Source organism: Periplaneta americana, chromosome 2, assembly GCF_040183065.1.
Source record: "Periplaneta americana isolate PAMFEO1 chromosome 2, P.americana_PAMFEO1_priV1, whole genome shotgun sequence".
NCBI lineage: Eukaryota > Metazoa > Arthropoda > Insecta > Blattodea > Blattidae > Periplaneta > Periplaneta americana.
Window position 1 is genome coordinate 154,142,700 of NC_091118.1, and position 24,381 is coordinate 154,167,080.

The 24,381-nt window shown below is 32.4% G+C and overlaps 1 long non-coding RNA gene across 1 annotated transcript in view; it reads right to left on the minus strand.

Annotated features, from left to right (window-relative positions):
* The window catches only part of LOC138694711 (uncharacterized), a 160,752-nt gene extending 137,168 nt beyond the window's left edge, over nt 1-23,584 (minus strand). Inside the window, exon 1 of the long non-coding RNA XR_011330997.1 lies at nt 22,919-23,584. This is a non-coding gene — a long non-coding RNA (uncharacterized lncRNA). The remainder of the gene's footprint in view (nt 1-22,918) is intronic.
* Nucleotides 23,585-24,381: the final 797 nt, after the last annotated feature.

Below are 24,381 nucleotides of genomic sequence, written 5' to 3' on the forward strand. Positions count from 1 at the left end.
GGCGTAAGGTATAGAAAGTATAGTGCACTTATATTATAAATGCCCAAATAATTATAATATTATTCAGATAATGGGTACAAGTTATATACCTTTTTAAAACTATAAGAAATGAGCTTCCAAATGAGGCAAAAACATTATTTACCAAACTTTTGAAGAAATCTAACATTTTTACATTCGATGAATTATATCTTAAATGAAATGTGGTAGGGCCTACTACTTCAAGGTTTGGACCCTTTGACCCGTAGCGTCATTCTATTAAAGATTAGAATCAGTGGTTGACATTCACAATTAAAGAGTGTCATAGCTAAGTATTACCACATCCAAAAATGTCTCCACATCTGTATAATTTTTATGCATTACAAAAGAGGATGTATACGACTTAATAAATATCGTACAATAATCACAAAAAGAAATTATGTAGGCCTACTCATGTATTTTAACTCAATTTTTTTCAAGAAACCACCAACTACGTTGCAATCTGCTCGCAACGTTCAGTGGCTTCAAATAAGTGGGTTTTAAATTAAATTTACACGAAAACCGTCCACGCTACTGAAATACATCAAAAGGATAAATTATTTTTTGTTACATTTTATATCGATATGGACAAAAATCACTATCCTTCTCGCATTAGTTACGGAATAAGAGGGTGTTAAACATTTGGGAAAAATTTTTTCTGAGAAAATTATGAATTTTTTTTACCAATATGGTATTATACATTTTTGTTTCATACAACATGAACTATTCGCTCCGAAAATCTGTAGGGTATTTTACATCCACCATATAGGCCTATATATAACTTATGTAAATTATAATTTCAAAAGGGTTAGTATTGAGTTAGTATTGCTATGTAATCCCTGTGGCAGATTGTGTTTCGAACAAGATAATAAAAAATAGACGTTTAACGCAATCTGAAATAACTTTCATGTTTATCGAAGATACTCGCATAAATTATTAGCCCCAACAATTAATAAATGTAGAAGATATTTAGTGATTTTAAAGAAATGTAATAAAATATTTTTCGTAGCTCATAATTTATTAATGAAATCCACGTGGACCATTCCCATGGGCTAAAAGAGCATTAGGACAGATTTTATCTGCAGGAGCCCCTTTCCTTGCAGTCATTCATCAGTTACGAGTATGATTGCATCATCACTTTATCACCGCCAAAGGGAAAGTGCCAACTAGCGGCAAGTTAGAAGGGCTTCACATCTGACCAGCAACTGCAAATTAAGATAAAACAGAAAGCTGAGATGCTTACCTTTTCTTCTTCTTCTTGTGAGCGAGTTGATATAAGACCGGATCTGAGGTGTGTGTTTGCACTGAGTAGGCTGTATTCATGAAAGTCTGAACTTATTATCTAAGCAACTTGAATCAAAGAAAAACCTTCAATGTAACAATACAACACATTCATTATTTCATAGCTGCTGTGGGTCTTGAAAACAGATGTTCAGGGGTTCCTCCTAAATGTGTAGGCACGAAAGCAGCTGTAATACTATCGACCCTGACAGATTAGAAGGCAAAGGAGTTCACTTGAGGTCACCACCCATCTTTAATTATTGCTAGAACAGAGACTTCGTTCCGAAGCAGAAGTGATATATTGGATTAGAGCGGGAGAAACTTTAATGTGCATTTTGTACTGCAGAAGGAAATCAGCTGGGAAATATATTCATTGAACCATTTGCCCTGCAGTTCTCTACCATTTCCTCTCTCTTTAGATTACAGATTTCATTTTATTTGTTATTTTTAAGATGGGAAACCGTAACATAACTACAATAACAGACTTTCTAAGAAATTTAAAATAAATTTAACTGTGCTATATCAATCACTAATGTCTTATGTAGAGTAAGACAATAAGGACAGATAAGAATATTTTAAAATTATTTTTGTCTGTAGATATTAATTTGAAGGTTTTTAATTTGTTTTCCGATTTGAAATTGTTCAATTACAATGTCTTATAATCTAAAAAATGTTAAAACAGAATTCTGTCATTAATTAGACCTACAGTACCTTAAAATACATTAAAGGTGATATGTTTCAGTTGTATGAACACTAATAAATACAATAAGATTGTTAAGATATTAGTTATAGTCAGACATGTTTCGGAGATGTTTCTCCATCTTCAGTGACTAGTACCTTAAATAAAATTTCATTTTCTTCGTTTCTTCATATTTTCACCAAATAATACCTCACGAGACATGCAGATGTATAGCTAAGAAAAGTAGCTCTCTTTTAAGTCACTTTTTGTTTAATATTTCCGCTTGCTTAATTTCATTTAGGATATTCCTCGGCAAAATTTCTGTGACAAGTAATATATAATTCTAGTGAAGAAAAAGAAACTTCCTTTCATAACTTATTTCTACAATATTACTGTCTTTATTCAATTCAGATATTTTTTGGCAGACTTCCCTTGTCAGTTAATATAGGACTTTTGTGAATACTTCTAAACTTCCATTCCATGTGGCACTTGTACAATGCTACACTTACAAATGACTTTTAGGAAACCCGGAGCTCATTGTCTTCCTTACATAAGCCAGCCATCGGTCCCTATCCTGAGCAAGATTAATCTAGTATCACACCTCCCTCAAATCCATTTTAATATTATCTTCCCATCTACGTCTCGTATTCCCGAAAGTGGTTTTTCCCTCCGGTCTCCAACTAACACTCTGTACGCATTTCTGGATTCGCCAATACATGCTACATGCCCTGCACATCTCAAACGTCCGGATTTAATGTTCTTAATTACGTCAGGTGAAGAATACAATGCATACAGTTCTATGTTGTGTAACTTTCTCCATTCTTCTGTAACTTCATCTCTCTTAGACGCAAATATTTTCCTAAATACCTTATTCTCAAACACCCTTAACCTCTGTTCATCTTTCAAAGTGAGAGTCCAATTTCACAACCATAATATAACTGTTTCATAAATTCTAACTTCCAGATTTTTTGACAGCAGACTAGATGACAAAAGCTTCTCAACCTAATAATAACAGGCATTTCTCATATTTATTTTGTGTTTAATTTCCTCCCAAGTGTCATTTACATTTGTTACTGTTGCTCCAAGATATTTGAATTTCTCCACCTCTTCAAAAGATAAATTTACAATTTTTATATTTCCTTTTCTTACTGTGTTCTGGTCACGAGATATAATCATATACTTTATCTTTTCGGGGTTTACTTCCAAACCTATCGCTTTACTTGTTTCAAGTAAAGCTTCCGTGTTTTCCCTAATCGTTTGTGAATTTTCTCCTAGTATATTCACGTCATCCGCATAGGCAAGAAGTTGATGTAGGCCTACTCTTTATTATTATTATTATTATTATTATTATTATTATTATTATATTGATGTTATTTATTAACACCATTGTGTATGCAACTGTTAATGCTCGATTTTGACTTAATTTCAAGTCCATAATCGTGGGTTCTAATCCAGCCTAGGGAATTTGTCCGTTATTGCGTGAAGCTACACTGTCTATACCTATGCTATTTGGACGTATTTTTGCCACACTTTACAGGAACGCGTACCACGTGTCTAAGATAAGTTATATATGAATAAGAATTGCTCGAAAAAGCTGTCAAACTCTTAAATGGGTTCCTTTGCGAACGCATGGAAAAGTCGCTATACACATTCTATTATTTAAACTGCAGAGCTATAAATAGTTACAGCAATAATATTATATAATTTCTACAGCGTTATAATGTATCGTTTAGGAATATTTAAGGCTTGAGACATAGGTTTTCTTTACTCACTATTACAGACTTTGTAAAAAATTAAATACTTAAATTTGCATACATGTCAAAAAGCTGAAATTTTGTCATTTTCAGAACCGAAGTAGCCTACATTAAAAGTAAGGCAATTATTATGGCATTTATATAAGAAATTCAAATAGCCTATTTTTACAGAAGTTATTATTTTAATTAGTAATTTTTGATAATTAAATAAAATATTTTTTTTTCAACGCATACAATAGCAGAAGCACTACTATAATAACGTATTTTAAAGATTATGTTATTAAAAATATAGACCTAGGTTCTTTTATCATTTTTTCTTCAGATCTATGCACTCATACTCACATTTGCAAATTTAAAAATAATTATTTTATTTCACATAGTAAGTAAAATAATAGAGAGTAAAGAAAAAAAAAGTAACTAAAATTTCTGCCCTACCTTTAAAATAACCCTAAATGATCTATATAATAGTGTAAAATTAACGTGAAATTATGACTAAATTTTTGTATACCAGTTAGAAGATTTATGAGTTTTCTACGCTTTCGTATAGTCCTACAAGTCACCTCAAAGTAGACGATTTTATTTAAACTGTCGTCGTACGTCATTCACTAATAAATAAACGTATTTTCAAGCGAAGGGATTAACAACCGATATGGCATATCAAAACAAACAAGTTATCGTGTGATAATATTTTGACTTTTAAGAGGTGCTAAGTATAGGTTTAACCTTATCAACAAATGAATAACATGTAGGCTATATCGTAATATTGATACTAACGGCTGGGACGATATATTCGAAGGCACAATATCATAATTCGAATATTTGAGGACAATAAGTATAGAGTCAATTTGTAAACAGCAATTGAATTGACAGTTTCAAAGGCCTCAGAAACAGATAAAATAATACAGGTGTTGAATTATAATCTTTAAATTGTCGTTACAAATTTGACAATAATATTTTGACTTCAATATAGAAATGTCCCAACAAAATAGGTATTATAATAATAAGCAATTCTAAAAGGAAACAATTTTTTTAATAAATCATATCGAAGAAACATTTATATTACATAGATTTCTACCTAGATGGCAGCAGTGTCTGATGTACTACACCCTACGAAGTTTTTTTTCCGTTAAGCTTCAGTTCTATACGCCCAGGGGTTATATGGTAGTTATATGGTGCTCCCCCCTCTCCATTCCCCTCCTCGTCCCATTCCACAATCCGTATCCTCCCCTCCTCTACTTCGCACCCCATAAAAAATTGTCCGACTCTGTGTGTAACTCCCTACTCCACCGCCAGAGGGGCGGTACGGATCATCCCACCCTTTCAGTTGAAGAAGTACATAAATCCTTTGTCAGTAGCAAGTTGAAAGTCGAACTGTAAAGAAGGAAAATATACGAGCTCCGTGAAAACTTTTTTTTTATTAACCTTGACGAGAGAGAAGATATAGTAACTCCAGATAATTTAATAGTCCAGTTAGCAATATTAAACGAGTTTCGTAACAGTTTATGTATATGCATTTCCATTGCAAATATAATTAATTACTGTATCAATTATCTATGAATATGGATGCTGTTTGAATACTTCATCACAATTTCTCTATCTCTCTACAGACAGAATGATATAGTAATCCTAGTGTCTCAGTGAGAACTCCATATATGCACGACAGGCAAAACAAAACAACAGTTACAAACGTAATATGATGTAATAAACACCAAGTTATAATACATATATGTCATTTAACGATTGCATATCATTTTCTGACAATATTTATTGTCTATTTAAGCCTATAGTTATGGAAATTGGTAGCGGTATGAAACAAAATTATCCCAGAGTCCGACGATAAAAATGTTAATTCCAAACAAAGTTACGCGTACATATCAAAATATCCATATTCATTATTCATAATGAAACATACGAGATTTTAAAATACTGCTATTGTTAAGCCCACGGTTTGATAACATGTTGCAATAATGAATGTCTTCCGACTCTGGAAATATAAGCAGAACAAGTCTAATTATTTTATTTTTTGAAAGAAAAAAATATATTCGAACACAAAACAATTATGAGAATATTAAATATTCTTACAGTACGAAAATTTTAGAAAATATTTTTTACTAAGTCTTATCATCATCATCATCATCATCATCATCATCATCATCATCATTATCATCATGAACTATGAAAGGTGAGGCTTGTTGCCTGTTCCATAATTCTCAAGTTGAAATTGGTCTTTCCATCTCATTTTCAGTCTTCATAATTATGTTGCGTTTTCCAGTTGGTTGATAATGAAATTCTTGTTAAGGAATTTTGATGTTAGACATTCTATGTAGGGTCTACTTTCATTATTTACCCACAGTTTTTGACAGTCTATTATTTCTGTCTCAATGTATTTCACTCTAAGTTTATCCCTATCAGTTTCATTTCACTTTTTATGTAATCTTGTAACCCCCAAAAGATATAGCAAAAATTATAATTAGTATTATTACCATCCTTATTTATTATAGCAAATATAATAGGCCTACTTATAAAATTATAAATAATATTACATTTATTACAGTGTATTCTGTACTCCCCAAGTTTTCAATCCCTATCGACGTACAAAATAAACCCATTTCTTTTTTGGATATGCACTAGGCTCACAAGTGATAAGACTGCAGCAATGTGAACTCAGAACGATAAATTAGAAAAGGACAACAAATTCGCACAAGTGAAAGTCATTAATAATATTTAGCTAACTCAAATCATCATAATCATCACCACCACCACGACCACCATCACTTTCAACATCAAAGGTCAGATCTAGTGAGACTCAATAGGCTGTCACCAGACAACTCTTCTCTCCATCTCTTCCTTGGTCTTTCCCGGTGATGAATAGTATCGTTGTCTGTAGCTCAAAACAATCTCGGCATAGACTTTTTTGTCATCTGGTGGGTAGATTCAGTGTATATAAATTTTCCAGTTATTAATATACTGTACGTTTGAATAAATTCGTTATTATCATAGACTAATGTCTACATTCTTCTTCCTAGTGAAGGGTCTGTATATAGCAGCCCCTCTCAGGTATTATAAACCCTGTTTGTTCTACATGATTTTATTTCGTAGTCCATACTTTGATTCTATATAAAAGGGAAGTAGTAGTCATGGCTTAAACACATGTGAACTCTTTCACATAGTAAGTTCACAATATTGTGACATAGAAATGTTTTTTTCTATTTAGCTTGTCTTCTGTTTTGTAGGTCTATGTTTGTTGTCACAGTCTAGTTTCAACACTTAAAAGACCAGACTTATTGTTCTACTATCCGATTATCGATAACTTATATTTAATAATAATAATAATAATAATAATAATAATCTCCAAGTTTTATGTTTCTTAGACACCGGACCCAGCATCACGAATAAAATCATATATCGCATATTGTAAAAGAATCCAGAATTTAATTGTTCAAATTATATTCTATACAAATATCCTTGTTCTTCCTTAGCTCTGGATTTAAACTCAAAAATATTTTCGGATGTCTATCGTGTTCTATTATTTTCATTTTATTGCACAACTTTCAGTAGCCGGATATATATTTTATTTAATTCATTAGCCAGATATTTCATATATGTTATATGGACATTCTAACTTAGAGAAATGGTATACGCCTAAGTAAAATATTTGCAAAAAAAATATACAATACATAATAAAGCAGGTTAATATAATTTATAAGAACGAACAATTCACCAGTTGAGAAGGCTCGAATATAGAAATTCTCTTCCGGGATGTCTTTTTTTATGCACACTCGTTATTATTCTTGAGGTGATAATAATAATAATAATAATAATAATCATCATCATCATCATCATCATAATAATAATCATCATCATCATCATCATCAATCTTTACAAAGGATTAAACATTCCTCGCCTGGCCACTTTTTTAATTTTCTTTCTGTATTTTTGTTTTCCTCCAACTAGACTGTCGAAATATGGGACCAGTGTGAAATGGGGTGAGGAAGACGCCAGCTGATACCATATATCTTGCAAGAGAATTTGATATAAATGTCCTTTAAAAAATCAAATAAAACATAATGCGTAGAAAATAAAGCTGTTTTATCTCGGATAACGTTACAGAGGACTTTGTTTTTTATGTATTCTGTCTTCTAATTACGAATAAACACGAACATTTTTACGAAATTAAACTGAATTTTCATTCACATTATAGGCTATTTTAAAACTCACAAATTCTCTATCTCCAAGTAGGCCTAGGACTACTTGTATTTCTATTCCTATTATTATTATTATTATTATTATTATTATTATTATTATTATTACTATTATTATTATATTATCCTTACTATTAATCATTTCTACGGCTGTTTACTAGTAAGAAATGTACGTTGCTTGAAGTCTGTTTTCATTTTCTATTTAAGTTATAAACTGAAATGATTTAGCTTAAGTGAGACAATGTAAATACAAGATGGTGAAATTGTGGGTGAAGTTCTCTTAAAGCGTTATGCAATTCCTAGATAGTTATGAAGTACTAAAGTATCTGTCTCTAAAGAGGACTGATGACAGAACTTTCCAGTATGTATCATACAACAAAAACAATTCCGACCTTTATGGAATTACGTTGAGTACGTAGGCCTAACTGCATATATAGAAAATTTAATTTAAATACGCATAAATTATATTGTAATAATAATAATAATATAATTAACTTTGCAAACATATGTAGGCCTATAATATATATGCCAATAAAATGTTGATACGTACTCTGATATTTTTCAGTACACTAAAATTTTATTATTACTGTGAAAAGTGTTCATCATAGCACATTTTCTTAATTTTCGTAAGATTTCCAATTTTATCTCCTTGGAATGTTCTACACTTTCTTCTGTTTTTGAGGTTACAATTCAGTGTAGCCTATAATTTTTTCATAAAAAAACTCCTGTACCATAACTTATACCTGTGGTTAACGCTACTATACAATTAATAAACAATTTTCTCTTTATTAAAACTATAATTATTCGATATAATGACATTCACTTGTTTCACATATCATTACGGGCCATTACAATTATTAGTTTATATATATATATATATATATATATATATATAATAAATATATGTGCTGGTCAACAGTATGATAATAATAATAATAATAATAATAATATTATTATTATTATTATTATTATTATTATTTATCCGCTGTATCACAAGTAGTTGCGACGTACAGTTTCAGTCTGCAAATCCAACGGGCCCAGGATTGATTTCCGATAAGAAAGTGGGAATCTACTCTATTTCCTTCCCCTGCGACTGGATGTGTGACCTTGATTTGTCTGTTTTGTGTTGTTTAATGCGATGACCTTGGATGAAGTTGATCACGTGGCTATGGAGTCATAGATATTTAATGTTGTTTCATTACCTAGTAGGTTACATTCCACGAAAGTGACAACTGAACAAGCCAGGGACTTCAAGCAATCTTTGAAACATCATGACGGGTGTTGGTGGCAAATATCGCAAATAATTGAAATAATAATAATAATAATAATAATAATAATAATTATTATTATTATTATTATTATTATTATTATTACACTAGAGAGTCACTAGATGCTATATTATAAAGTCGAAGGTAGCGAGTTCGATCTCGATGAAGTAATGGCATATTCCATTTGACCCAACACTTCCGGCTCACTATGACTCTCGAGTTTATTCAGCCTTCAACGGGAACGAGTATCAGGGAATTTCCTTGATGGTAAAGATGGCACTCACGTAGGCCTGAATCACTATATTGCTATCTACTAATACCGATTGTATGCAAAAGTGAAAACCTTAACTTCCCCCTACCTTGTGGGTCTCCAAGGTCTATAATAGGGATTACTTTATTTATTAATCTTAATGGGAAAGCATAGCCTAGCTGTAGTCTTCATTTAACAATTAATTCCATAGTAAGGGAAAGCCAGTGTATGGGACCGGTGACCACCCAGCATTGTGATGCACTTGGGGAGCTACGATAGGTAACGAAATCCGGTTACGAAAGCCAGCTATAACGGCTGTGGGAATCATCGTGCTAACAACACGATACCTCCATTCTGGTTGGATGATTGTCAGGCTCTGCTTCGGCATGTGGGCGTGAGGCCAGCAGCCGGCTGGTCGGTCATGGTCCTTCTTGGGCTGTCGTGCCTCCGATTATTATTATTATTATTATTATTATTATTATTATTATTATTATTATTATTAAACAATATGTCATATCAATAATTTAATTCTAAAAACTCTGCTTTGCCTTTCAACCATGTTCGTCTCTCCTCCACTGTTCCTTTACCTTTAAATTTACTTCATTCTACTGATATTTTTTTATTTATTTTCTTCTCGATCTTCGTCTTCCTTTTATTTTAAATATACTCAGTTTTCCACTAATTCCATCATTAATGTTCTATTTTAATTCACCCTTTTTTTTAAATCTAATCTAATCTTCCCAGCTGGCTTTTAACATTCCGCGGAATCTAAACGATTCTTTTCCTTCTTTCCAAGTTGCCATTTTTCGTTTCAGAATAATCATAGACTCTAGACAATTTTTTAATATATGTTTTTCTTATTTGAATGTTCATATGGCGGAAAGGGATTAAGGTTTTTTTAATTAATTAAGGCTTATTCAGCTAAACCCATTCTTGTTTTAATTTCGATTGCATTTTTATTATTATTTGTAGTAAAATTGCCGAGGTATATCAATGTACTTTAATTTTTTTAATTCACTTGTTTTCTTCGTATTTTCTCATTTCTCTACGGTTATTATTCAAGGCTTTCCATCTGCATATTTCATAACATGTCCAATCGATCTGAAGCTTTATACTTTACTTTTGGCCACAATATGGAGTTTTTAAAATCTGTTACATATCTGTATTTTATCCAGCATCATATAGGCCCTACATTATTAATTAAAACAATAACAATGTTATTACAAAGAGTTTAAGAAGATTAATAATTGCTTACACAGCGTATAATTCATCATCATCATCATCATCATCATCATCATCATCATCATCATCACAATATTTCATGTACCAAACCTTATACTGTAATTTAACCCTTGTATTCCTAAAGACAGTTATCCAGTCACTGCGGATCTAAACCCCGCAATCTTCACCTCCTCATTTCCATGTTTGCAAGGTCCTTCTGCACTTAGCTAGCTATCTTATTTTCGATCTGCCAACTCTTATTTTACAAACAGAATTAACATTCAGGATGTTTCATGCAGTTCTATTATTACTCGTTCTGAGTCAATATGTCAGTTATTCAAATCTTCTGAGATTTAATATCAGTAACAATACCGATAATTCGGTACAAATTTTGGCGTTAATTTGTTTCAATTTTCCAGTCTCATTAGTCATATATAGGTCCATATATTTTCCTTAGTATTTTTCTTTCTCTAGTATTAAGGGCTTTAATTATTTCTCTATCAGTTAAGCCCAAACTTCGTTTTCATAGACCACAGCAGATTTAATTATTGCTTTATAAATTCTTATTTCAACGCTTTTGAAAATATATCTGACATTAATAATTTTGTCTTAGGCCTATGTTTTACCGTAATGATTATCTGCAGCAATTTAATCCTTAATTTCAACTATAACATCATTATCATATATAATTCTTGGACCTAAGTATTTAAAACTGAGTTCTACATCGTATAACACAGATTATAATTGTTCACAAATTTTGGAATTAAAATTTACAATAACAGTCGCTCCAAAGAGCGAGTTTAGAAGCCTATACTGGCAGAGTTAAGGCCATACGGCCTTCTCTTACACTCTACCAGGTCACGAAGTATACAAGTAGTGAAAATTAAACAAAAAGTTAAAGAACAGAACACTAACATATTACAAAAAAAATAATAATAGCATAATAAAATCGACACTAAACAACATGAAAATAATACCATAATAGAAACAAAGAAAGTAAAATATATTAGAATATAGTAAAAGCAACTCATTTAGTACAAATAGTTAATATGGAAAACGTAAGGAAGAATATAACAAAATGGAATGTAATAAAATGATAATAAAAAATTAAAGAAATACGAAAATTAAATAAAATTCACAATAAAAAAGGTATGATAATAAATTCATCCGCTGATCAAGAGAACAAAAAAAGGGAAAGGAAGGAAAAGAAAAATATATATTTTTACAAAACTATCGCAGAGAAAAGGGCTTATAACTGTAAGGAATCTGAATTGAAAAAGTGCAATTTTAGTTTATTTTTTAAACTAGACAATGTCCGACAGTCTCTGACATGTTGTGGTAGAGAGTTCCAGAGATAAGCTGCAGAGACGGTGAAAGATGAAGAGCAGAAGGATGTTCTGTGTTTAGGAATGGAGAGTGTGATATGGTGTTGTGAGCGAGTATTTATTTCGTGATATGAGGACAAATGTTAAAAACAAGAAGCTAAGCAGCTAAAGTTAAAGTTTTGAAGAATATTGAAGAGTAACGTGAGAGTGTGAATAGTTTTTCGCTCTTTGAGACGGACAAAAGATAGCATATTTAGTGAAGGTGTGATACGGTCAGATCTACGGACGTTGCAAATAAATAGAATTAGTCTAAGTTGTAAGAATTGCATGACACAAATATCTTACACCCTGGAATTGTTTAACTCCTTAAAAACTATTGAATAACTTGCGTTCGAAATAAGATTTCGCAAACATTATAAATATATAAAAAGATAATGTTATAGGAAACAGTTTCATGATAGGAAAATTGAAGTACAAGCAACAACCTGATATTTGTGAATAAGCAAATAACTTTTAAATTCCTTTAAAATAAATAACTATTCTTGTCTTGCACAGATTCTTTGTGCTAACATTATATTCCAGCGCTGTGATACGCATTACAGACGACGAGAATTTGCAGTGTACCACGGGTCTGGGTAGATATTGATTTTCGTCCCGTCATATTGAATTTTGTGACGTCAGGGAAATGAATTCCATGCATGATAGATTCAGGAAGTGAAGCAAGAGCGAGACAGAGAAAGAGAATGGAATAGACAGAGAGAAATGAAATGACCAAGCGAAAGAGAGTGAGGGAGAGATATAGAGAGTATGAAAGAGAAGGAAAGAGATTAGTTTTTTTGTATGTATAATATAGTAGCAAGCAGATAGGTGTGGAGTAAGATGGAATATAACACTGCTGGATTGGGTTTAGATTTTAGAAGTTATGATGAGTTATGGGTATGACTTATGGAGTAAGAAGTAGAGAAAAAAATTGGAGGAGACGAAAAGGAGGGTTGTAGATATCCAGTGATGCAAGGAAAGCGGGCAGAAGGAGTGAAAATCGACTCAGTCGGCCGAACTGACTTTGATTTGCAGCTTTTCTTTAAGCTAACTGACGACGGTGTGCCATTTGTTTTCAATCTATTTCATTTTAAGGATATTACTAGCAATTTATATTTGCCTTTTACACGTTAACAACATCATATCCTTTGTTACACCTCCCTCCCGTGCAAAAAGGCGTAGGCCTATTGTAGGGTAAATGGGCCCAATCTTAGCTCACTTTTCTGACAACTCAATGTCAAAGTAAATCAAGATTCGGATCTCAATAACATATGTATGTATGTATGTATGTATGTATGTATGTATGTATGTATGTATGTATGTATGTATGTATGTATGTATGTATGTAAAATGATCTGTTTTATTTAACGACGCTTGCAACTGCAGAGGTTATATCAGCGTCGCCGGTGTGCCGGAATTTTGTCCCGCAGAAGTTCTTTAACATGCCAGTAAATCTACTGACACGAGCCTGTCGCATTTAAGCACACTTAAATGCCATCGACCTGGCCCGGGATCGAACCCGCAATCTCGGGCATAGAAAGCCAGTGCTATATCAACTGCGCCAACCAGGCCGACTATATGTATGTATGTATGTATGTATGTATGTATGTATGTATGTATGTATGTATGTATTTGTTTAATTTATTGGCATCATAGCAATACTACATGATTTATAATTATAATACTTAGACCCTACATCAATTTACAATACCTAACATATTTACAAAATACCATACCTTTTAAGGATATGTTTTTACTTAATATAAATAACTTACAAACGTTCTTTCTAACATTTTGAAAATTTTTAAGTTTGTCGTTATAGAATAATGACTATAATAAACCTAGGACTACCTACTAAAGTTACAGTAATGTCTACTATGAATACAACAATATTAACTCATTTTAAATTTTGATTTTATATACATATTACGTAAATTGGAATGTGTCTTAATGTTCATTCATTATTATTTACTTTAACCTGTCTCGTTACTATCTACCATCTACCTACTGTAGTTACAATACTGCCTACTGTGGACACGAATTTCAATTTGTAGGCCTATACATATATTACATAAATTGAAATCTGTCTTATTGTTGAAATATTATTTACCTTCATCTTAACCTACATATTACAGTAGGCCTTTATATACATAAACTGGAATCTATCTTAATGTTGATACATTGTTATTTACCTTAGCCTTATTATACAATAATAAACCTGCTTACTAGACTTCTAAGTTATATTTATATATGTAGGCTATGTGTGTATGCATGTATGTATGAAATAATTATATTATATTATATTATATTATATTATATTATATTATATTATATTATATTATATTATATTATATTATATTATATGTGTATACAAGTGTTAGGTATGTGTATTTAAGTACCCGTTTTATGAGCGTATATGTGTATGTTTTAGGTATATAATGTCACGCCTCTTCTCCATTAGGAAGTCAGAGGGTCCTAATATATGGGCTGTAAAATCATCAGCTCCCTCGTTTTACGCCTTAAATCTCAATGTTAAGCACTGCGACCCTTGAGGACTGAACAGATAATTCTTTACGAGCCTCGACAACTTTCAGGACTTTAAACTCAATGAGCAGATGAAGCAAACTGCAACCAGCCACAAAATAGCTACACACAAAAAAATAATAATAATAAAGGAAAGAGAGCAACTCGCAGAGTTTCTAACATAGTAAGTATAGAAGCTATATTTTCTGTCTTGGTGGAACAGAAAGGAACACAAATGGCTATATATGGATGATGGCAGCCGCTGGGAGAAATATTGGCTATAAAACCTTCAACTGCATGGGTTAAGTTGGCGGGCACAAGCCCATGCCGCACAAGGGTTAAAATGCTAGGGGAGGAGGTAAAAGGAAGAACTCACATCTCTGATAAACACACACCCTTCTTACTAACATTGTCATCTTGGATATAAAACATGTCTCGTATTGTAAGTTACCAACTTTTGAATACCAAAGCGAAGTTCATGCCACTAACTCTTTTCAGTGATAAGTCATTCTAGACAAGAAAATATATTCGTTCTGATTCATTAATCCTTTATGGTCCAATTATAAATATTTCAAAATATAATTGCAACAAAGTTACCTGTAGTAAAAGTGAAATATATTGTATCTAGTAGTAGTAGTAGTAATAGTAGTAGTAGTAGCAGTAGTAGTAGTAGTAGTAGTAGTAGTAGTAGTAGTAGTAGTAGTAGTAGTAATGGTGGTGGTACTAGTAGTAGTCTAATAGCAGTAGGCCTAGTAGCAGTAGTAGTAGTATTTTACTTAGCCTAGCGTCGCTTTGAACTGCAGAGGTTACGCAACAGGATTCTTTTATGTGATATATAAATACAATAATAATAATAATAATAATAATAATAATAATAACATTGTTTTAAACAGATATGAAACGGAAGTATTTTAAACAAAACTTTAAACACAAGAAACAGTAACTCATATACATGATGGATGGTAACTCTGCTCCAAAATTTAAGAGGTGATTCTACTTGTTAAATATAACAAAACTTTTATTACACGTTTCCTTCGATGAAGCACCGTTAAGCAAGAAAAAATTAGTCTTTGTCCAATGTTTGCAGCGCTCTATTGCGGTAATGGCCCGAAGTAATAGCTGATAGCTATACAAGCAGACAGATAAAAATAATCTGAATATTCATTCATTCATTCATTCATTCATTCATTCATTCATTCATTCATTCATTCATTCATTCACTCAATGTTCTGCCCAAGGGTAGATCTTTCACTGTAAACCCAGCTTTCTCCAATCTTTCCTATTTCCAGCCTTTCTCTTTGTCCCCTCATATAATTCATATAGCCTATCTTAATGTCGTCTATCATCTGATATCTTCTTCTGCCTCGAACTCTTCTCCCGTTCACCATTCCTTTCAGTGCATCCTTCAGTTCGCAGTTTCTTCTCAGCCAGTAACCAAACCAATTTATTTTCCTCTTCCTGATCAGTTTCAGCATCATTCTTTCTGCACCCACTCTCTCCAACACAGCTAACGTCTTGAATTGTTTTTTTTTTTTTTTGCAAATTAAATCGTTTAGCCATGAATTTAAATTGAATAATAGCGAAAATAGTTGAAATAAATCTTGCAACGCAGCGCACGTTGCATGTTACAGACTAAGTAGGGCCGCGCTTGCTTAGAGTTATTGCAGCACCCATATGCTTCATAGAAACAAATAACAATTTCCTCTAGATATTACAGATGAGTTAAAACTACGATAATGAATCACACAAACGGAAAATAGGCAATCATTATCATCATCACTATCTAATAAGCCTGTCTGTTTGTATATATAGGCCTATTTACCTATACAGTCACCTATTTATTTATATGCCTAATAGGCATATCTATTGCTCTATTCACCCATCCATCCATCAGTCCGTTCATCCATCCATCCAGCCATCCACTCACCCATTCATCGACACGTCTATACCCCATACATATCCAGCCATCCATGTATGCATCCACTTACCTATCTACGTATCTATTCACTTATCTGCTCATCTATCCATCTATCCATCCATCTATCCACCCATTCTTCCACACATCTATACATCCATACATATCCATATATACCATACATGTATGCATCCACCTACCTGTTCACGTATTCTCTTATTTGATCATCTATCCAATCATCCATTCACACACTAATCCAGCCATCCATCCATGTACCCATCTATCCACCCATTAATCCACACATCTATACACCCATTCATATCCGGCCATCCATGAATACATCCATCTACCTATCACGTACCTATTCACTTATTTGCTCATCTACCCACCCATCCATGCACACACCAACCCATCTACCCACCCATTCTTCCACACATCTATACATCCATACATATCCATATATGCATTCACCTACCTGTTCACGTATTCTCTTATTTGATCATCTATCCACTCATCCATTCACACACTAACCCAGCCATCCATTCATCTACCCATCCATCCAAACAACCATATATCCACCCATTCATCCACACATCTATACATCCATTCATATCCGGTCATCGATGTATACCTGCCTATCCACGTACTGTATCTATTCACTTATCTGCTCATCTATCCACCCATCCATCTATCCATCCGTCCGTTGATCCATCCATCCATTCATCCGCCCGTCCGTCCGTCCATCCATCCATATATCTACCTAGTTATCTATCCAGTTATCTATCTATTCATTCAACCTTCAGTCTATAATATGTTGGTCTATGTCTATCTATCCGTACGTCAAATCATCCTTCCATCAATCCACTCACCTAAATATCTGTCTATCAATCTATATGGCAAAAGACAGATGGATTTCTCACTAGAATTGTGTATTTGACTACTTTCCACAAAGTGTGATGATTTACAAGCAAGCTTAGACTGCATTAGTCATACGCTCAACACGAAATTAAACAACTGCTAAAGATAGCACAGGGCAGTCACAAAGAGCATATATGCTCAACCCTTATGCGAGAAAGACAATCTCCACTTTCTTGTCGGGAATTGAACCTGTGACTAGAAAAGCTACTGCTTATACCATAGCGGAGGAAATAGTATAAAATTAAAAATACATACACGTGCAGACTCCAAAGAAACCAGTACTTTCGTCCGGTATTATAAGCACGACAAACAAAAAGCGAATGCTTTGATTAAGTGTCAAATCCGTTCTGGTTGGAATGTGGTAATTGGCGAGTAACGCTACTAGTCGTTATCGTACTTCAGATTAAACCGATTATATCGCTAATTCCAATACATCCTCCGTGAGAGACATCTCATGCGCAATTGATCTTTTTCACCAAGATCTTTTGATACAGCCCCAGGCTCGCAAATGTCTATATCTAGTTACAAGTACAATTTACGACATCACATCCTTCGATTTTTTAATCTGAATAATTTCGTACTTCAAAAAACCGAGTAGGCAATATCCGAAGTGCTATAACACAAAAGAAAATTACTAATTATACTTTCTTAGGACGTTGCCGCCGAAAAAAAGAAAATAGAAAGTCCATGCCGAATGAAAATTTTAACAAACCCTCTCTCCCTTCGACTCTTAAGTGGCCAATCCTCTCTTTAGCATCATTATCCCTATAAAAAGAATGCCATGTTCCAAGGTTAAGAAAGCATGTCAGATAAAAGATAGTTAAATCAAGAACGGTATATGATGGAGCTGAAGACATGAAATAGAAAAATTCAACAAAGTTATTGAGTTTATTGATAAAGACAGTTGAATGATGTATGATAAATTAAATACCGCATTGGCACCTATTGATTATTATTATTATTATTATCATTATTATTATTATTATTATTATACTATATTAGCTATTTAACTATTGTTATATAATGTGCTTGTTCAGATTTTTCACCAATGCAATGCATTCAGAAATAGCAGAGCATGTGGTTAGCGTGGCACACGGTTATCGAAAAATATTCTAATGGCTTTGGTTAGCGCAGACGTAACTTCATATATCAGCGCAGTATAACAAGAATACTTTCACCACAATCATAGTCATCATTATCGTCGCAACTATCACAGTAACTCTGTTCAGCATTGTACTACTAAACACGCTTCTTCAGAACTTAACCTAACACTACAAACTCAAAAGTAGTCGAATTCCTGTTATTATGTTTAACGTGACATACGGACACAATAAAATATTTCAATAACTTTGAATATTACTGACGAATCCCTATATATCAGCAACTAAAATCTCTGGGAAATATTATTATTATTATTATTATTATTATTAATAGTAGTAATAGTAGTAGTAAGCCTAGTAGTAGTAGTAATAGTAGTAGTAAGCCTAGTAGTAGTAGTAATTGTAGTAGTAGTAGTAGTAGTAGTAGTAGTAGTAGTAGTAGTAATAGTAGTAGGCCTAATAGTAGTAGTATTATTATTAATGAGAAAAATTGTGATTATTTCGAATAGGCCTATCATACTTCTAATTGCAGACACCAAGCTCTTGGTTCTCTATTTCTAATCAAGGTCCTTAAAGGAGATAATATAATCTGTGAATCTTCCATAAACAACGTTAGCTTTCGGTTCCTACGAAAGTTATGAGAAGTCACAAACAATCCTAATAGACATTTTTAAATCTATCTCCCATCTCCAGATCCGTCGAAACTACCAACGTGTACATCAATAAATTTGACCTTATTAATTTATAAACTCATTTTTTTTTGTATAACTGTAAAATATTTATCACAAGTTGTATTATTATTATTGTTATTATTATTATTATTATTATTATTATTATTATTATTGTTGTTGTTGTTGTTGTTGTTGTGATATTATCACTGTCACTAATATTAATGTTAACTGTGAGCTATGCTATGTCAATTGACAAACCCCGTAGGCTATATGGGATCAGACTTGAAATCTAATCTATTGTAACCCTAACCTATTATTAGCTAAGTGTTAATAGATATTGGCTTGAATATTAATAATAATAATAATAATAATAATAATAATAATAATAATAATAATAATAATAATAACTTACTATTACGAAGTTCATAACTTTTATTATTAACAATATGTATTAATTTATAATAAAATATTAAACTTTTCTAAGTAAACACTGGACAAAATTTACATAAAATTGAGTTAAAGATTCCATGTATAATATCGTCGTCGTTCTGGCAGAAATAACTAAGTCCAAAATTGTTGTTTTGAGTTACAGCGATTTTAAAGTTTAATCAAATTTTAAAAATCTGTTTTTCCATAATTTAACCTTTTTTTTTTTCTTCTGATTACATATCCTAGTTAATGTGAAGTTGTTGCCATGTAGATACGCATTATTTCTTAAAATATTCAAAATAATGGACTTCGTCAATTTTGGACTTGGTGACTTCTGCCTGAACGACGACGATATTATTTCACGTTTTACATAAGTACTCATATAATATTCTTTATGTAGTGTTATGTTCCAGTTATTAAAATGTTACTTTCATTGATGCAGATTACATTTAGGAACAACTCGGTGACTAGCAGGACAGTAACATAAGACTGTCTTCCTCTGAGGAACATTATTATAAGAGAGGCTCTAGTAGTCAAAAAGAAACTTTGTACAAACTATTATAAACACATTAGAAGATGTCCCGGAGGGTAATTTTGCTCTTTCGTGGGCCTGTGAACAACCTCATGTACCCCTATTACCGCCATAAAAATCTTTCCGTTAAAAAAAGTTACATGTAATTTAATGGTGTCACAACATCGTCGTAAGCTGCTGTTCTTCTAGCGATTCATCATTATATCGAGGATTATTATCGATTCCATACTATCGACACTGAGAATTTCACACGAAAAGTGTACGCTTGCTACAACAACACGTAAATGAAGCCATAAATCATTTTTACGCTTAGTGTTATTAATATGTCATAAAAGCTTTCGTGCAGAGAATACGAATAAAATATGAATCTGTGAAGTTTCGACGTTCATATAGCATGTTTTACAACTTAAATTAATGTCACGGGGCTAAAATTTAATTTTTGAGGCATAAGACAACGAAACCAGTTTACAAGAGTTTAAGAAAATGTATAAAAATATCTGCAACAATATGTGGAAACAAAATAAAAAATAATAAAAGTACCCATTTAAGTTAAAATTAGAATTTCGGATCTTGAAGTTGAAAAAATTTCGAAGGGATTTTCACAAGTTTTACAATATACAACAGAATGGAGAAAATATTGATTACGAAATAATAATAATAATAATAATAATAATAATAATAATAATAATAATAATAATAACAACAACAACAAATGATGTGGTGGTTGTAACAAAACAAAACTTTTATTCTACCATTAAAATAACAGGGTCTAAGAATATTGTTGTACAGAACCTATCAAGGAGAATTGCCTTAGCCTTGTTATTACCTTTCCATCAAACTAAAACATCAATAAAACCAAAGATGAAACGATATCTAGATACCGAAGTAGCCACATTCCTCTCAATTAAATAAAGGTAAAGAAAAGAATACAGTACATAAACTTGATCCTGTGGATGTCGTCCTTATAGTCATAATAGAAACTAGACTTTGTTTTGGGAGTAACTTTTTTGCCTTTAAGATCCAATCCTATAAATGATTCAAATTTTTATAATATATTTAATTTTGACTACTTCGGTTCAATTTATTACATAATATATTAGGGTTCCATTGTGTAAAAAGATTCGCTATTCAATAGAAAACCTATTCGCTGGGATCAGCGAAATATGCTACTTTAAGACGACGTGGTAATCTTTAACGTACTACGAAAACAATTACATTATCATTACATTTAAAAGAGTATGCTGGTTTTAATGAGATTTTTTTAAATACTGGGCTTATTGTGTAAAAGTGAGGGTCCATGTACAATTTTCTGGAATAAATTTCTCATTTTACGTCTTTTAGTCTAATGATTCGAGAGAGTCTACAGGTTGTGTTTGAAATTGAAATTTTGTGAATTAAACAGGTTCCGTTTTATAACTTACTGTCTATGCGCTCAAATTTTTTAAAATTACTTTTGAAATTGACTAAATTTTAAGTTACTCCTAACTGTCAACCACTCATTGCAAATTCTACAGTATAAGAGTATCGATATTTATATGTCAATAGTGTCAACTATAACTCATAGGCTATAATTATAATAATTTGTATTTATAGGTTATTCCGCAGTGTAAAAACATCTAAAGTCCACTATTTATAAGTTTTATTTTTATAGCCTATATTTTTTAAAATTATTGTGTGATATTTCAGGAACCCTGAGGTTATTCTCTATTTAATATTATTTGTTAGGTATGTAACAGACTAAATATTTGTGTGGAGTGGTAAAAAAAAGGAAACCAATTGTTATCATTATGCAGTAAAATGGGCATGAAATTTAAACTATAAAGACACAAAGTCATGCACTTATGACGTAATTGCAGTTTTAAATCTTTAGTCTGGAAGGTGTTGAATATTTTTCAATGTAGCCTACTGCAATTATTATAATAATTGTAAAAATTGTATTTTATCAATTTTTTTTAATCGAATGAAAATATTTAATATCTTAAATTTTCAATCTACATCTTTCACGAATTTCAGTAAATCTAATATTTTAGCGCAAAATTCCCAAAATATTTAACAAATAATTCGCACAAAATTTAGTTTTTTATTACTTTTATACTTTTTTCTTTGTAATATTTAAATATAGGAGCTCATAAAACACGTAAGTCTATAGAAATGACTCATTTCGCTGGAATTAGGCCTATTACCTGGATTTCACTCAGAAGTTAGATAATCGCGAAGTTGATAAAGCGTCACTTAAACCAATTTAAAAAATCATATTTAATTTCATTTCATAATTTCCCTACAAATTTATAAAAACAAATATACGACTAAGATTAAAATTCTTATGTTTCATTATTTATTTATTGTAACTATTAAGAATTACCTATGATGTCAATGGGAGTAAAATAAATATTTTCTCAGTATAGCTTGGCTCAAATAATTACAGAAAATAGTCATTAATCCAACAAAGCAATTTTATAAATTTAACTTAAATGACATGGCTACACTATACTTGTTTCATAACGTTTTCAATGCTTAAATAAATGTGTAAAATTCAAATTTTATTGCACTGCAGGTATCCTTATGTTAAACAATATGGACTAAGATTACAGAAGAATTTGAACGTAATATTGCTTAGCATTCTGAAGGATTGCTTCACGATTTCATACATCAAGATGTCTGCTACCAGATAGTACAGAAAGAGGCAACAGCATATGTTAAAATTGCACATTCAGTTTACTGAAACAAGCAAGATTGTGACAGCATATTTTTAGACCAACATAACGTTGTATAGACATGCATAATGATTTTACTTACATTATTCTTCTCATTAACAAACAACCCTTAAAAATAGTACAATAAAAAAATTCTCACATCCACCATATTTCCCCCTCTCTTTTCTCCCTTGAAACATCCCTTCAGAAGTTCCGATTTTCCCTGTATAGAGGGCAGGAGTTCCTTACGGGTAACATTTTGTCTGTAAACGTCTCTTTTAATAGATTAGACTCATTTTTCCTACTTATCATATTCCAAATGAGTATGTGATGTCAAAGTCCTATGGACCAATCACGTGCTTTGTTTACATGCGCTTTTTACCCGCTAGGGGCGGTGCGTGCTCACAGAACAAATCTGTGGGTTGCCCCACATTGACAGCACAGCGACATGGACTAAGTGGAAAAGGAGGGGCAAAGACCCTTAAGACCTCTGGTCCCCCCTCTTCAGAAACCCCTCCAGCTCCTAAAACCACCAACCAAACAGTGTTTCTTCACCAACATCATGGCTACCCCTTAGTGCGCCAAATTTGTATTATCTGATCAATATTATTTCCTGTTTGCGAGAGATTTTCATAATGGAATGATTGATGGGCCTCTTCTTGAAATCTGTTGCTTGATAGCTGAAACTGACAATTCAATCTTGAAATTACTGTGAGGGTATAAACGTGTAAAGCTCACGCAAATCTCTATAGTGCCATCCAAACAACAGACCGATGACTACAATACAGCTAAAATGTGCTGTTTGACCATTATATCACACAGCAAGAACTGGTTATTAATAGAAATAAGTAAATGTTTAAATGGTATTTTTTTCTTTTCAGATTTGAAGAAACAAATGAATAAGGAGAAATATAAGAATGATAAACACAATTAGGAAGCGAAAGAAGAGAAGTTAGAGAGAAATAAAGTAAGAAAAAATGTAATTAGAAACAAAAGAAGATCAAATAGAGTATGATGACGGCGATAGTGATTTAACTAAATGTTATGTCTTAGCCTATTTAACGACGCTCGCAACTGCAGAGGTTTTATCAGCGTCGCCGGATGTACCGGAATTTTGTCCCACAGGAGTTCTTTTACATGCCAGTAAATCCACTGACATGAGCCTGTCGCATTTAAGCACGCTTAAATGCCATCGACCTGGCCCGGGATCGAACCCGCAGCCTTGGGCATAGAAGGCCAGCGCTATACCAACTCGTCAACCAGGTCGACGTGATTTAACGATGATGATGATGATTATGATAATAATAATAATAATAATAATAATAATAATAATAATAATAATAATAATCCGAGGCACGACAGCCCATGAAGCACCATTACCGAACAGCCGTCTGCTGGCCTCACATCCACATGATGAAGCAGAGGTGGGTGTTCATCCAATCAGAATGGAGGTATCGTGATCCCACCCAGCCGTTATAGCTGGCTTTCGTAATCGGATTTCCTCTGATTGAGATTTTGGCTGATATCTAGGCCTACATCTATTATCAGGGAGTACAGTACATCTCA